Below are 16,289 nucleotides of genomic sequence, written 5' to 3'. Positions count from 1 at the left end.
ACAAAAGCAAAATTATCAGTAAGCATTTACTTTTCCTGAAGGAGACAAAAATAGTAAAATATGATTAACATAAAACACATGTGGTGTTATTGTGCAGAACATAAATAAATACATAGAACACAAACACACCTAAAATGTTGTCCAATAATCTGCAAACAGTAAATAAGAAAACAAAGCAAAAGATCCAGAAAAAATTGTGCATGTAGAGTGTGTGAGTGTGTGTATGCTATGCTTATATATGTATGTATGCATATATATATATATAATATATATATATATATATATATATATATATATATATATATATATATATATATATATATGCATACATACACATAACATATAAATAAATAAATATATACATACATACACACACATAGCATATATATATATATATATATATATATATATATATATATATATATGATTTCTGCTGATTTTCATTGACTATTATCTCTTAATTAATGTTTCAAGTTATTTAGTTTCATTTTATTTTTGAAGATTTGGGCTTAGGCTTGAAATTAATGTAATGGAAGGCAGACAATATCTACAATTAAAAAATCTATGTTTTTGATTAAATATGGTCAAAGGTAGAGTATCTTTGGACAAAGGGAAAACAAAACCCGGGCCAATTTGGAGCTAAACAATTATATAACGATAAAAATAATAGTAATTAAATGTTGGTTTGGAAAAGCTTTTACAACAGAACAAATAATCGTAGACCGCTTGTCGGCTGTTTCGACTGTCCCAAAGAATATCTTTTAGCTCTCTCTCTCTCTCTCTCTATATATATATATATGATTTCTGCTGCTTTTCATTAACTATTATCTCTTAATTAATGTTTCAAGTTATTTAGTTTCATTTTATTTTTGAAGATTTGGGCTTAGGTTTGAAATTAATGTAATGGAAGGCAGACAATATCTACAATTAAAAAATCTATGTTTTTGATTAAATAAGCAGAAGATGACTATCTTAATGATTAAACTTGCATACCAAAAAAGAGAAGGACACGTATGCAAAATCTATGGAATCAAAGGCTTGTTTCTAGTTGTGAACCGTGTCATAGAAGGGATTAATAAAGGCAACTAACATCATAATGGAGACTCTAATGTTTCGGTTCATTATCCTTCATCACAGAATGAGGTAAGGGGAAAGTTGATGTGGTATCACTGCATGTCCAGTGTATAAATATATTACGAAAGCGTGATGTTGTTGGAGTGGCATGGGGTTAAGGGTAGACAAGTCTGGGTCAGATATTGTGTGAGAGGGAAAACTGCGGAGTACAAAGTGGATGAAGAGGTTGAACATAGAGACTGGAGAGAGAGAGAGAGAGAGAGAGAGAGAGAGAGAGAGAGAGAGAGAGAGAGAGAGAGAGAGAGGTAGTGGAAATAACAGCCAACAACTCAAGCAAGGCAAAAGATCTCCAAATAAGAATAGAGATAAGGATAGATGGTGAGAGAAAGAGAGAAGAGAGAGAGATAGAGACAAAGAGAGAGAGAGAGAGAGACAAAGAAAGAGAGTAAAAATGCTTCTATAGAATACTCATAATTTAGAATGATGAAATTATTTAGCTAGTAGTAGAAAGGATGGATCTAGGAGTCTGCTAGGGAACTCGGAATAATAAAAAGGTGAAGCCTATGTCCATTGCTTGAGTGGTTGAGAAAGATTTGTTTTTCCTTGGGTTTGCGTCGCTTGATGAATACAGGAGTAAATCATAGATCAAGCATTGGTCAGTGGAGTCTCCAGATATATTTAAGTGACAAGCTACGATACAAAGGGCATTGTTTTGAGCATGCAAGAAAGTTTCTCTCGATTGGACATACAGACAGCGACGCATCTCTTCTATGTAAAGCCATCGTTAGAATTTCTTCTTATGCATTGTATTAGTTTAAAAGTGGTGCAGTGTAAATTTGATGTTTTTGAAACATACGTTACGAATGAGAATTTGGCAAGCTACTGTATGAAGAAAATGAATTCTATCAAATGTTTAAATGTTTGATGTGGTTTCCAGCAGATTCTGACAAGGACATTTTTTCCCTCGTGGATTAATAATACTTCATAGTTAGATCGTCATACATTATACAAATACAATGCAAATGCCGCTAGGATCCATGGAACAGGGCAGCACTGTAAAACACAATCGACTCGGGCAATGCATCATCTTCAATAGACCAGTTCAATCAGAGATTAATTAGAAACAGAAGGGATGCAGTTCTCTGGTTCTATGCATTCATTTCGAGGAGAATTAATTGGTAACAATTGTTCATTCAAAGATGTTCACCAAGAAATGAAAAGAAACAAAAAGGACGCAATTTTATTTTAGTTTATTTTCTTCACGAATTTATGATTTTTGTTCGTAAATGAAAAGAAAATTAAATTAATTATTTTAGAAGAATGTAGCGATCTACAAATCTCTTTCCTCTCAATAATCTTATCTGAACCACACAGAAAACCACTAGAGTTACAAAATATCAAAATTTCTATGGTCTCTACATCACAAGACGAAAACCAGGAAATACAAAAAAATGCTTTACCGAATCAATACGCTAGTAATTGATTTTGTTATCCAAAGAAAACTTATATATCACCATCAAAGTGGGAACACATGACAAAAATTGCAAACGTCTTGTTTTTGACTTTCTTTTATCGTTGTATTATCAAAGTACCGATTACGACGGGAAGGTTGAGTACACAGCATTGTTTATGACACCCTGGAAAATTAGATTTAAGTTTCGATCCTCGTCTATAACAGATCCATATGATTTTTTTTTATATAATTAATATTATTTCGGAAATGCTTGATTGCTAAACATTCTATTTTCTACTTTGATTTATAACCTCAATTAAGAAGACAAATCGTTGGACGGGTAAATTTTTTGTATTAATGTATCTTTTTTTTTTCTGAGGGAAAATTCCATACTATCGAACAATAGAAAAAAACGACGGAATTGATTTTTAGGAGATTTATTTTTAAAGATAAGAAAAAAAAAAAAGATCTAAGAAGGGCGGTACAAAGGTAAATCTAAGTCGGTGCCGTTGGATAATTGTCGCAGAGTAACAAAGTTTTATAAGCATGAAACGTTTCTTTTTATTTTATTTAAAAGATTAATTGGAAATGCATCACACACGGACATACGCACGAACGCATTTTATGTACAGTTATAAACATTGAGATATCAATAAATACATTTAAGTACAAAACCTGAGAAGCGTAAAGCTTCACAGCTTGTCGAAGGTAGCTATCGATGAGACTTCGAAGTCACAGTCAACCATTCATTTACAGATCTCTCTCTCTCTCTCTCTCTCTCTCTCTCTCCTCTCTCTCTCTCTCTCTTTCTCCGTCTATCTATTTACCTGCATGAATGCCTGTGTGTCTTTGAGTGTGCCTGTAATCATATATATATATATATATACACATACATTCACATACACACATTTATATATACATGTATATATATATATATATAATATATATATATATATATAATATATATATATATATTAATTAGAGACAAAACCACTATTTTTCAAAACAAACAAGGAAAGACTTGTATGTATTGATTAAGTCTTTCCTTGTTTGTTTTGCAAAATAGTGGTTTTGTCTCTAATTAATATTATATAATATTTTACTATAAAATTGGATTTAATCCTAAATCTGATTTTTTTCCCTGTAAATTTGGATTTATTCCCTAATATTTATCATATATATATATATATATATATATATATTCATATATATACATACATACATACATAGGACTTATGTGTCAATGTTTATATAGGCACCTAAAACAATTAACGAAAGTATAGTATGGTACAAGCTACAAGGTTACACTCATTTGCGAGTATATCATCCATCATATACGTACACATGTGTCGGATTTTATTCAGTGATTTATTTTGTACCCTAGATACTAGTGAATTGCCTCGAATTATATTTAATTACTTTATAATTACTCGCTGTACCACTTTGGTAAGTCACATACTCATACAGCAATTACGATTATTTCCGATTTCTCCTGCCATTCATCCATGCATCCCCATCCGTCCTTTCGCCCGTCCGACCGTTTGCCTTTCTGCCTGTCTGTCTGTCTATCTATCTATCTATCTATCTATCTATCTATCTATCTATCTGTCTATCTATCCTACATATATTTCTATATGTATACATACACATACATATACATGCTTATATGTTTATACGCTTATACACACATACACGCATTTATATATATATATATATATATATATATATATATGTGTGTGTGTGTGTGTGTTTGTGTATATCTATAAGCATGCATAATGGTGATGTTTTGCTTGAAGTTTCATATCCAGAACAAATGATCTGGGTATCTGGTATGATATGATCAAACACACACACACACACACACACACACACACACACACACCACACACACACACACACACACACACACACACACACACACACACACTCACTCACTCACACCAAATAAGCAATATTCTAAACCACGGCAACTTTAATTATTTTCTGCAGACTGTAAGACGTATTACTCGTTTATAGAAATTATAATGAGTAGTGTGGAGTATTTGACACACAGAGATGCACTCACGAATATATCTATCTTACGTTCCAGTCCTTTTTATGCATTCACAGCGCTTCAATTAGTTGTTGATCGTTAAATATTTCTATCTACATGTTAATCATTTACTTAAATTTATTAATATACCACTTCAGAATCTTATAAAATCCGAAAATCTCTAAACACGCGCAGATATTCCTTTCTACTCTAGGCACCAGGCCCGAAATTTTTGGAAAGGGAGTCAGTCGATTAGATCGATCCCAGTACGCATCAAGTACTAAATTTATCGACCCTGAAGGGCGGAAAGGCAGAATCGACCTCGGCGAAATTTGAACTCAGAACGTAAAAACAGACGAAAAACCGCTAAGCATTTTGCCCGGCGTGTTAACGTTTCTTATTTTTTTTACTGCTCACAAGGGACTACACACAGAGGGGACAAACAAAGACAGACAAACGGATTAAATCGATTATATTGACCCTAGTGCGTAACTGGCACTTATTTAATCGACCCCGAAGGGATGGAAAGCAAAGTCGATCTCGGCGGAATTTGAACTCAGAACGTAACGGCAGACGAAAAACCTATTTCTTTACTATCCACAAGGGGCTAAACACAGAGAGGACAAACAAGGACATACAAACGGATTAAGTCGATTATATCGACCCTTGTGCGTAACTGCTACTTATTTAATCGACCCCGAAAGGATAAAAGGCAAGGTCAACCTCGGCAGAATTTGAACTCAGAACGTAACGGCAGACGAAATACGGCTACACATTTCGCCCGGCGTGTTAACGTTTCTACCAGCTCGCCGGCTTAAACACGCACATATATTACACGTAAATCTGAAATATCTTACAAAAATCTTATAGTAGATTAGCATAGCTATATCAGCAATTCTGTGAATTCTTATCGACAAGAATACCAAATTAATTCTGCGACGGAGGCGTAGTTAAAGAGTGAAAAGTTAAAAAAATATTGAAGGCTTTGATGCCATATTGTGGTATCTGTGGCAAATGAGATATAAATTTTGCCAATTTTTTAAAATTCAATTATTAAAAAAAAAATATTTGTTTCAGTCGTTTCAATGTGGCTATGCTGGGGCACTGCGTTGAAGGGTTTTCAGTCGAACAATAGATCCCAGAACTCATTTCTTAAGTTTAGTATTTATTCTACCACTCTCTTTTGCAGTACCTCTAAGCTACAGGGACATAAGATCACCAACAGTAGTTGTCAAGTGGTGATGGGGAGGGGACACATACAGAGACACACACACACACACACACACACATCGATATATAAACACATATATATATGTACGACAGGCTTCTTTCAGTTTCCGTCTACCAAATCTACTCGCAAGTTTTCGGTCGGCCCGAGGCTATAGTAGAAGACACTTGCTCAAGGTGTCTCACAGTGGGACTGAACCCAGATCCATGTGGTTGGGAAGCAAGCTTCTTACCATCCAGCCATGCCTTTGTCTGTCTCTGTCTCTCTTTATATTATTAAATATTTAAACCAAGTTAAATATTTAAACCACCTGATGAATGACTGTAACTCGAAAATTTAAAGAAATTAACAGCCATGAAACGATCGTAGTGTTATATTAATTATATTTTTTTTAATAATTTTGTTATATATTTAAATAATATAAATTAAATAATCTTATGTATTGGCTTAAGTTTTTCATTGTATGATTTGCCTATTAGTGGTTCTATCTCTAATTTAATATAATATAATATTTTACTATAAAATTGGATTCAATCCTAAATCTGATTTTTCCTTGTAAGTTTGGATTTATTCCCTAATATTTATTATATATATATATATGTATGTATGTAATTCCGCAGTTTTTAGGTGAATTACTGAAGAAGAGATGCCATTTATCGGATGAGTCACTTCATGGAATTTTAAAATGCAGAATTGCTGGCTTGGCTTTTCTTACTGTGTTTTTGTCATGCTTATGTAGTTGAGTTGCGATCTAGAGGCTCCAATCGTGACAAACCCTTTTGTATTCAGCTGTGAAGCATCTGAAATCACATATTCTTAAGTGCAATTCTATTCCTGTGAGTTACGGAGATATGATTTTAATAAATATTTGACGACCACTCATAGCTGGTCCATTCGTCACATAGAGGTTTCATCGTTGATCTGAAAACAGAGTAAATTGTTTAATTCCGGTTAGGGAGTCCTAAAGCTTTCCATGTGCGATAATTACATTTCTTTTGATGGGTAGTGGAACCCGGACTACATTATCAAAAATAAACGTGTTCATTTGTAAAACGGTTGGTTTGGGACTAGTTCTGGCAGTTACGGTAACCAAGCAGCGGTGTCTCCACTGGCTCTCAATTAAATACTCAGTAATTAATCTATCACTTGTTTCAGTCACTGAACTGCGGCCAAGTTTGGGCAGCACATTGAAGGGTTTTAGGCGAACTAGTTGGCCCCATTACTTATTTTACCTCTCAGTTACTGTGACTTAAACAAATCAACACCAGTTGTCAAGTAGTGGTGGGAACAAAAGCAAGCACAAAGACACACATATGAGGCGGGCGTTTTTCAATTTCTGTCTATCAAATTCACTTACGAAGCTTTGATCGGACCCAGCTTATAATATACGGCACTCGCCTAAAGTACCAGGCAGTGAAAGTAAATCCGGAACCATGTAATTGGAAATCAAACTTCTTACCACACAGCCACACCTGCATCTATGATATATAATACAATTTCAAAACTTATATCTACTTTCTTATTTTCTAATATTCAGAGAAGAATACCATACTAGGTATGATATTATTCACAAATATAGCGGAACTGTTTTAACGGTATTCATCATGAAAACTAAATTTTGTAGCCTTAAATCTGAGGTAATTTCGCTGACAACATTGACATAGCAATGAAGAGAAAGACTTGCAGTGTTTGGCAGAATGCGTTTTACGTTTCCAGTTCATTTTCAGTCGAGGCCATTTGGGTGGCTTTCGGTCAATAAAATAAAACGAAAGTTCACTTCCTTTATATGTGCGACAGTAAAGCTATATAAGAAGTTAATAATTTGAAACTTTAATAAATACCAAAGTTATAACTTAATAATATCAATTAACTGAAGAAATCTTTAATGTTTCATTGACCTTATATGAAGATATTAATTATGCATGTTTATATTTATAATTATTATTAACTAATGTGAAGATATTAACTATGCGCATATATTATTTATAAGTTTGTTTACTCAAGTTAATTTTAATTGCATTATGAAAAGAAGGTACAATATTTCTATGTAAATATGATATTAATTACATACTCATTCATACATGCTCTCGTATACTTGTGTTTGCACACAAGGGCAGGCACATGCACATGTACACACGGACACACATACATACACATATGTACGCATGGTTACACACATATTTATACACAAATGGGAACACATACATATTAGTTGGTTTATAAATGATGAATACACATACATACACACATATACAGCACAAACACGCACACACTGGATTACGTATATCATGCACGCAGATTTGATACATGTACAGAACTACACAAGGAAACATAACTACAGTCCTTTTGATACAACATAGATGCGCAAATAACATACATCACTTTAGACATTTAACGAGCATACACGTCCCCACACACGCAGACATATTTACACACTTGCAATGAACGCTAGGTTCATATATACATACATAAGTACTCATATATCAAAGTACACCAGGCACACAGCAAACACTACATGTAGAAAGGCATACGCGTCGTATAACATATTTTAAGCTCTTTTACTCAGTTAAGCTCTTTTACTCATTGAAGCTCTTTTAGTCTATCTATGTCCGGCCGCCATTCATTTCACACCATTCCTCCTCATTAGATACGTATGTAATCATATCATTTTATTCCACGGAACTTGTACACATAATTTGCTATCTGACCTTTCTACATTACTTCTCTCTTTTTCCTTGAAGAAAGTCTCCTGTACTAAATGAATGATGCTTGTAACGTTTCTTACTATCATAAAGTTTACATTTCCGTTTATTTCTGAGAAGTTTCCGTGGATTAATTTTACCATACTGATAAAAACACTGACCCTCTCTTTCTCGGATTTCTACATTCGGATTATATTGTAGATAAGATTATTATTATTTTCACCACACCAAACACCAACCTCCCATTATCTCTAAATTTAACCTCACCTCAGTGTCTTTTTATTCTATGCTCTTTCCCCTTGAACAATTTCTGACATCATTTCTTCCAAAGGCGTTTTCACTTACCCATATATCTCACCAGATTCCTCTAAGAATCACTACTCCAACTATACTGTGTTCTGGACATTGCCTTCACGATAATCTCATCCCTTGTAATTTCCACCTGCACAAAAAGCAATCGTTCTCCTCAATCGAGTATACTCTTATCAACTACACCCGCTTACACGCGCGTGCCGCTATCTCCCCTATCCATTTGAAAGCTTGGAGCTTGGCCGCATAAATTCTTCATATACATCGCATCTCACCCACTTTCCCTCCTATCATCTTCTTCTACCTGAAAATCATTGTCATTTATTGAGCTTCATCTCTTCGTAAGCTCTATTTACACCTGAAATACTCACTACGCTTGCCCTGCCTCAATTAATCTACATCACACATTTCTCTTTTCTGCTATAGGCACAAGACCTCTTCACACATTTCTCTGATGTCATCAGGCATCTTCCTCATTCTGCATCCACCGACTCAGATCTTGTACCTATCGTAGATGTGAGTTACCTCTGGTGGGCTTTGCTTCATACACCTTATCTCACCTAAGGATGCATGACGGACAAGGAGCAATTGCTGTATAGCTCCGGATTACGATTTTATTTCCACAATATTCTCTCTGTGTTTAGCGACTCCAGTTAGTTTACCAATCTTTCCCAAAGCATATCCTCTCGAAATCTCATCTAGAGAAGTTCAGCATATACGTCTTCTTCGATTTATGCCTTCACGCAGGGAACCACTTATACTTTTGGAATCATTTACGGGAGTTTAAAGAATACGAGCTGGTTTTTCGCTCTCTGTTATGTCTAGCGTCAGGAATACATCATGCACAAGCTCTCACACGTCTCTTTCCTTAACCTCACTGTCTGCACACCCTGTACCCGTGCCATTTACTTTATATCTGAAATTGACCAATCTGTATCTTTCACTCGAATCTCTTCTTCAACTATTATAAATTTCGTTATTGCATCCCGTTCATCACCCACAACTCTTTCAACTTAAATTTTTACTCCCAAACCCTCCCAGCATTTGCTCGCCATGGACATTATATCACTTTTCATTTAAATTCCTTCATTGTGAGAGTTTATTCATTATCAAATTCATTGATGTACCACTTCTGAATTTAGCACATAGCTCCCACATGTATCAAGCATTGCAGCAGTAGTACTTCATAGGTCGATTTGTATTACTCCATAATATACATTCACACACAGGCACATACCTCCAAATAGCCAGCAAGAACATACTTCCAAACAACTCACACGCACACTTACTATGAGCTGTTCAATTCAAGGTAACTTTAAGGCACAGAGCTGGCCAAACTGTTACCGTCCCGGGAAAATGCTCAGCGGCATTTCTTCCCAACTTACGCACTGATTTGAAATGCTGTCGGGGTCGACTTTGCCTTTTATTTTTTGGAGGTTGTTATGTCGCACGTTCGGATGCCTTATACTCAACTACTCACTACTCTGACTGCTACTCAACTCTGTTCTCTCCGCTACTCAACTGTCCTCCGATCTACTATTCTGCTGACGTCCAGGCTTCTCTCTCTATATCTACGTATTGCGCTAGCCTACTTCATCGACTGAGGGCGTCCACACAACAGAGGTAATTAAAATACGTTTTTGTTGAACACTGAGGTTAATGTGATCGATTTATACCGACCCCCGAAATTGCTAGCCATGTACCAAAATTTGAAATCAATTTATAGCAACTACACAGATATAGTTGAATTTAACAAGACATCGCGCATCGCTACTTTATGTAATACCAGATATAGACATCACAGAACATGCGAATGTACATACCTAAATGCACAACATACTCAGGTAACAATTATATAATATCCTCTCACAGAAAATTCACGCAATATACACACGCACCTTTCGTATATAATCTTACTGCGTAACGTTTTCTCTTCCTCGCAACTCTGGTTCAATTTTCTCTGCTTTTCATTGAAGAAGAACCAGCATCTGAGACGTAAAATACTTAATTCATTTCTTTCATTTTAATACCAAACTGGTATTATAAATTTTGCATTTTCGTTTTTTTTTTTTTCTTTTTCGTGCTTTGACCCTGCGATATTTTCCCAGTCAGGTATGCGCATACAATTTCTCTCTATTAGGACGTGTAATGAAGTCGGAATAAGTTCTACTTGGTGACAACAATATTTTTGTAAATCACGGAGATAGACACACGGCAAGTTGGATTAATAGCTCTAAACGTTACCAAGAATAGCAATATTGACGGGCATTAGATTTCTACTCTCGAATATCAAATTACTAGAAAATTCTTTAATTATAAATTAAAACTCTTAAATTTCATTAGCATTATTATACAATGCATTAGAGGTTATTTACGTTTATATTTAATAATATCTACGACTGTGTTCTATTTAAATATATCTTGCCCACCTATATGAATGCCCCTGATATCCAAGGTGCCTGTCTGCCAGCTTGTCTTCTATGTATATATGTATGTATGTATGTATGTATGTATGTATGTATGTATGTATGTATGTATGTATCCATCTATGTATGTATGTATGTATGTATGTATGTATGTATGTATGTATGTATGTAACTATCTATACATATTGAAAGAAATGCTATATATATGCATTCACCAATAATATTATAAGTCGTAGATATATAAACATATATACATACATACACTCTCACACACATTTATTTATTCAAACGTCTTTATTAAATTGAACTATATTTTGGTCCTGTAAAACATATTTTCTACGAATTTATTTCGTTTTTGAATTTTAATTCAGATAATTCATTAAATCTGTCTGAAATAATTATACACATAATTAATCTTTATACATAATTATTAAAAAAAAAAATGTTTGTTTAATTAGAAGAGAACATAATGATTACTTAATTACTATCACGTAGTTGTAATTAACATTACATACATTACATAACATAAATAAACTATTCAAAAAAGCTTCATTTAATAATTTCAGTTTAATATTAGATTAATTATTAATCAAACATGCTATTACAGTCAGATCTGTTGCTTATACTATTGGTATATCATGTTTGAACACCAGCAAGTATCTGCTATCTTAGCCCGTAGATATATCCAATAATAAACACCACTGCGTCACTAGTGATTCAGTTTAAAGGAATAGGAAAAGACTTCTATTAGTGATAAGCAATTTTACCTCACCAAACGCATCTCTGTTTATTTTCTACTACTTATAATATTGGTGAATATATTACGTCACCGACAAAGTTGTGCCGATTAACTACAAGGCATGTTATTGGTGAATGCATTACGTTATCAATAAAACACAGTTGATGACGTACAAGAAACAATCGGTCAATGAATGACATCACTAACATATATTTAAGTAACAAGTTATATATTTAATGGATGCATTACTTTACTATCAGCGGCTACGTCATCACCAAACTGTTTTGATGAATAAATAACGTATTTTAGGGCTATCGTTTCAGAAAATCTCTGTGCAGTAAACATATGTCGGTAGAATAAACTTTTCCACCAGCTCTCTCTCACTCTCTCATATATATACACATATATTTCTATATGTATACATACACACACCTATATATATATATACACACATACACACACACACACACACACATATATATATATATATATATATATATATATATAATATATATATATATATATATATATATATATATATCTGTGGTTAGGGCAGTCGTAGGATCGCGGTTTCGATTCCCAGACCGGGCTTTGTGAATGTTTATTGAGCGAAAGCACCTACAGCTCTACGGCAGTGGATGGTGGTGAACCCTGCTGTAATCTTTCACCACAACTTTCTCTCAATCTTTCTTCCTGTTTCTGTTGTATCTGTGTGACAAGGGCCAGCCTTGTTACACACTGTGTCACGCTGAATCTCCCCGAGAACTACGTTAAGGGTACACGTGCCTGTGGAGTGCTCAGCCACTTGCACTCTAATAAATGAGCTGCGACAGAGAGGGGAGGCTTGTATCCATAAACAACCTTGCCCGGACTTGTGCTTCGGGTAACTTTCTAGGTGCAATCCCATGGTCAATCATGACCAAAGGGGGTCACAATATGTATCTGTACGCACATATACATATATGCATATGTATAATGTGTGTGTGTATATATATATATATATATATTAGATTTGTCGTCATCGTGTTTGTTGTTAACACAACGTTTCGGCTAATATACCCTCTAGCTTCATGAGGAAATTTCTTTGGGGAAATTTCGAACCTGGGCTCTCATTCCTAAAGTATTTTTCGATGTTGTTGTTATTATTATCATCAAGGTCACTTCCTGGAATCGAACTCGGAATCTTGGGGTTAGTAGCCCGCGCTCTTAACCACTACGCCTTATGCCCGTGGGCAATTATGGAATGAATTTTAGGGCTTACAAATCTATTATTTTCCTATCCTTCCTTAATACCAGTTCCCATATGCTATTCATATCTGCACTCGGCCTGCGTAAGAGGTTGATGTGTTCTAGTATATGTGCTGCTTCTTTTACTTTTCGTATTTTTGCAGTGGTGTTCTCCGTCTATTATTTTAACTTCATCCCAAAGGGAGAAGTGGTCTCCATTTCGTCTATACATGATAAGCTATGCCTGAGTTATCAACATTTCCTTGTGTTACTGCTTTGCGACGTTCGTCTACACTTATCAATGAGTGGGGGTGGCATGTTTCACCTTTGTATAACCTACCACAGCTGCATGGAATGGCGCATACGCAGTCTTTGGTCATATTCTCTTCTATTGGTGGTTTTACTCGAAGGAAATATTTGCAAATTGTATTACTCTTGAATACTTTCCTGATGTCATATGGGCCGCACGTCTTTTGTATCTTTTCGAAGAGGCCTTTCCCATAGGGTAGACAGACTTTGGACAGTTTATTGGTTTCATCCTACCTTTTCTTCATAATTGGAGTGAATAGTATGCTTTCGGGGTAGATGTTGCTTAATATATTGTTATTGAGCTTGATAATCTCTTCGTGGTGTGTATCACGATTGCTACTTATATTCTTTGCACGATGTTTTAGGCCTGAACAACCCCACTCTTTACACTGTATGGATGGTGGGAATTGAAGATGAGGTATCGGCCAGTGAAGGTCGGCTTGCGGTATACGGATGTCCTGAATCCATACATGCTGCGTTATTAATACGTCCAGGAATGCTAGATGATTGTCTTTTACCTTTTCCATTGCAAACTGTATGGATGGCTTTATTGAGTTCACATGATCTAACATCACTTGGAAAATCTTCCTGGTGGGGCCAGAGTATAAAGGTGTCATCAACATATCGTAGCCATAGTGTTGGTTTCCAATTATGAAGAAGAGAGAGGATAGGATTGGTTTTAGTCGTGTTGATACTAAAGCCAAATTCTCAAATTATTCCATATATATATTGGCTATTATCGGTGATAATGGCGAACCCATAGCTAAACCCTCTTATTGTCGATATATATCAGTGCCTATACTGAAGTAGGTAGTTTCTACAAATAAGGTCTACATTTCTATCAGGTTTCTTATTGGTATACTAGTGCATTCTTTTAGATGGGTGTCTGTCACTAGTTTTCTTGGATCACCGATAGTGCTTCACCTGTTGGGTAGTGAACAGATTTATCACATCTAGACTCACCATCTGGTTAGATTCAATGGTACTATCTCTGATCAATTCTGTGAAGTGGGTGGAATTCTTCCCGTACGATGCTGACTTTCCTGATTATATCCACAAGGAAGCGGCTCAGTGAATGTCACGCTGAACTTTTATAGCTCATTATAGGTCTTAATGTAATCCTTGTGAATCTTAGGGAGAGCGTAAATGTGTGGTAGTTTACTGTAGTGTTGAGTCAGTTGTCTGTACTTCATTGGTGTAAAATGAATCTTGTTCTTGATCAAGATCTGTGACAACTTCCTCTCTGTTTTCAGAGTTGGGTCTTTATTTTCTTTGCTCTAGCTACCATATCTTATAAGACTTGCCAACTTTCAGAGTAATCAGACTTGTTCATCACGACTGTAGCATTTACCTTGTCTGCTAGAAGTATTATGATAGAATTGTCACTCTGTAGTCTTTTGAGAGCGAAATTTTCTTCCTTAGTGATGTTTGGTTCGGCAAGTTTCGATTTTTCTAGTACCTGTTTCACTTTCCACCTTAGTTCATCTCTCTGAGCTTTTGGTATCTTTATGGCTATCTCTTCAATAGGGACTATTATGTCCAAGTATGGAATGCGCTTGATTGTTGTCGCAAAGTACATAATGTAAATAATGTACATAATTCCTCATCGCTTTGGTTTTATCTCTAATTTAATATAATATAATATAATATATTTATACTATAACATTGGATTTAATCATACATCTAATTTTTCCCTGTAGGTTTGGATTTATTCCCAAAAAATTATTATTATTATTAATTAATATATTGATAAATTAAGTATATTGAGTGTAATATCTCAACTTCGTAAATTATGGAATTTACAGGTGAGATAGAACCGCTATTTTGGAATTCATCTTTGAAGGATATTCCAATACCTTCTAGGAAAGAATTTTAAAATTAATTTTATTTATTGGCTTATGTTTTTCACTGTTTGATTTGCCTAATAGTGGTTTTATCTCTAATTTAATGTAATATAATATATATATATATATATATATATACACTCCTTGGAACTAATACGGTTGTACATACATACAAACACTAACACGCGCGCACATACACACACAAATACATATAGTGGGTTGAGTGATAAATAATTTGTTTATTGAAAGTAAATTGTGTGAACATATTTCAAACTACAGATGTGTAAAATTGAAATGGAAATTACAGTTTTTAAAAGACTTTCATCTGTCATTCATATTTAAACAGTGAAATTGTACATATCATAGTTTAATATTAAATTTCACTGCCCTAAAATGGACGAACCGATAGTGCATATTCGACATGTGATGTTATGGGAGTTTATAAAGGCACAGAAACAATTAAGAAATATGCAGAGTTTATGGCCAAGGTGTCATTACTGACAGGCAAGTATGAAATTAAGAGACTAACTGAGACCAGGATGCACATTAGACTTCGATCAAGATACATTAGGAGAATTAGTGGAGTTCAGTCCTCGTAAAAGTACACTGGAACTAGCGATCCCAATCCCCTATCTGCTGCAATTTAGAAATTATAAGAAAAGTCAGCAAGCTGGCTGTTTGCGTTCTCTATACCCTTAGTGAGAATAGGGAAAATCGCATGTCCATAGCGATATGTCTTCTTTAAAGGCAGAGAAATGATCCGTTTCTCAATACTATCATTACAGGTCATTTTTACAATAAGGACTGTCAAGGATAAATCTCCACAACTTGCCTCAAGGGCTGAGCTCCATAGAAGGAAGGTTATGTTGTGTTTATGGTGGGATCACCGCGGTGCCATTCATTTTGAAATTTTAAAGAGCAAACACTAAATGCTAACTTATATCCA

At 34.8% G+C, this 16,289-nt stretch overlaps 1 protein-coding gene across 1 annotated transcript in view; it reads right to left on the bottom strand.

Moving 5' to 3' along the window:
• Nucleotides 1-16,289, bottom strand: part of LOC115214978 (atrial natriuretic peptide receptor 1) — an 853,780-nt gene that overhangs the window by 359,700 nt on the left and 477,791 nt on the right. The window lies entirely within an intron of this gene.

This window comes from Octopus sinensis, linkage group LG8 (assembly GCF_006345805.1).
Source record: "Octopus sinensis linkage group LG8, ASM634580v1, whole genome shotgun sequence".
Taxonomy (NCBI): Eukaryota; Metazoa; Mollusca; class Cephalopoda; order Octopoda; family Octopodidae; genus Octopus; species Octopus sinensis.
This window is presented reverse-complemented; position numbering and strand designations above follow the sequence as displayed.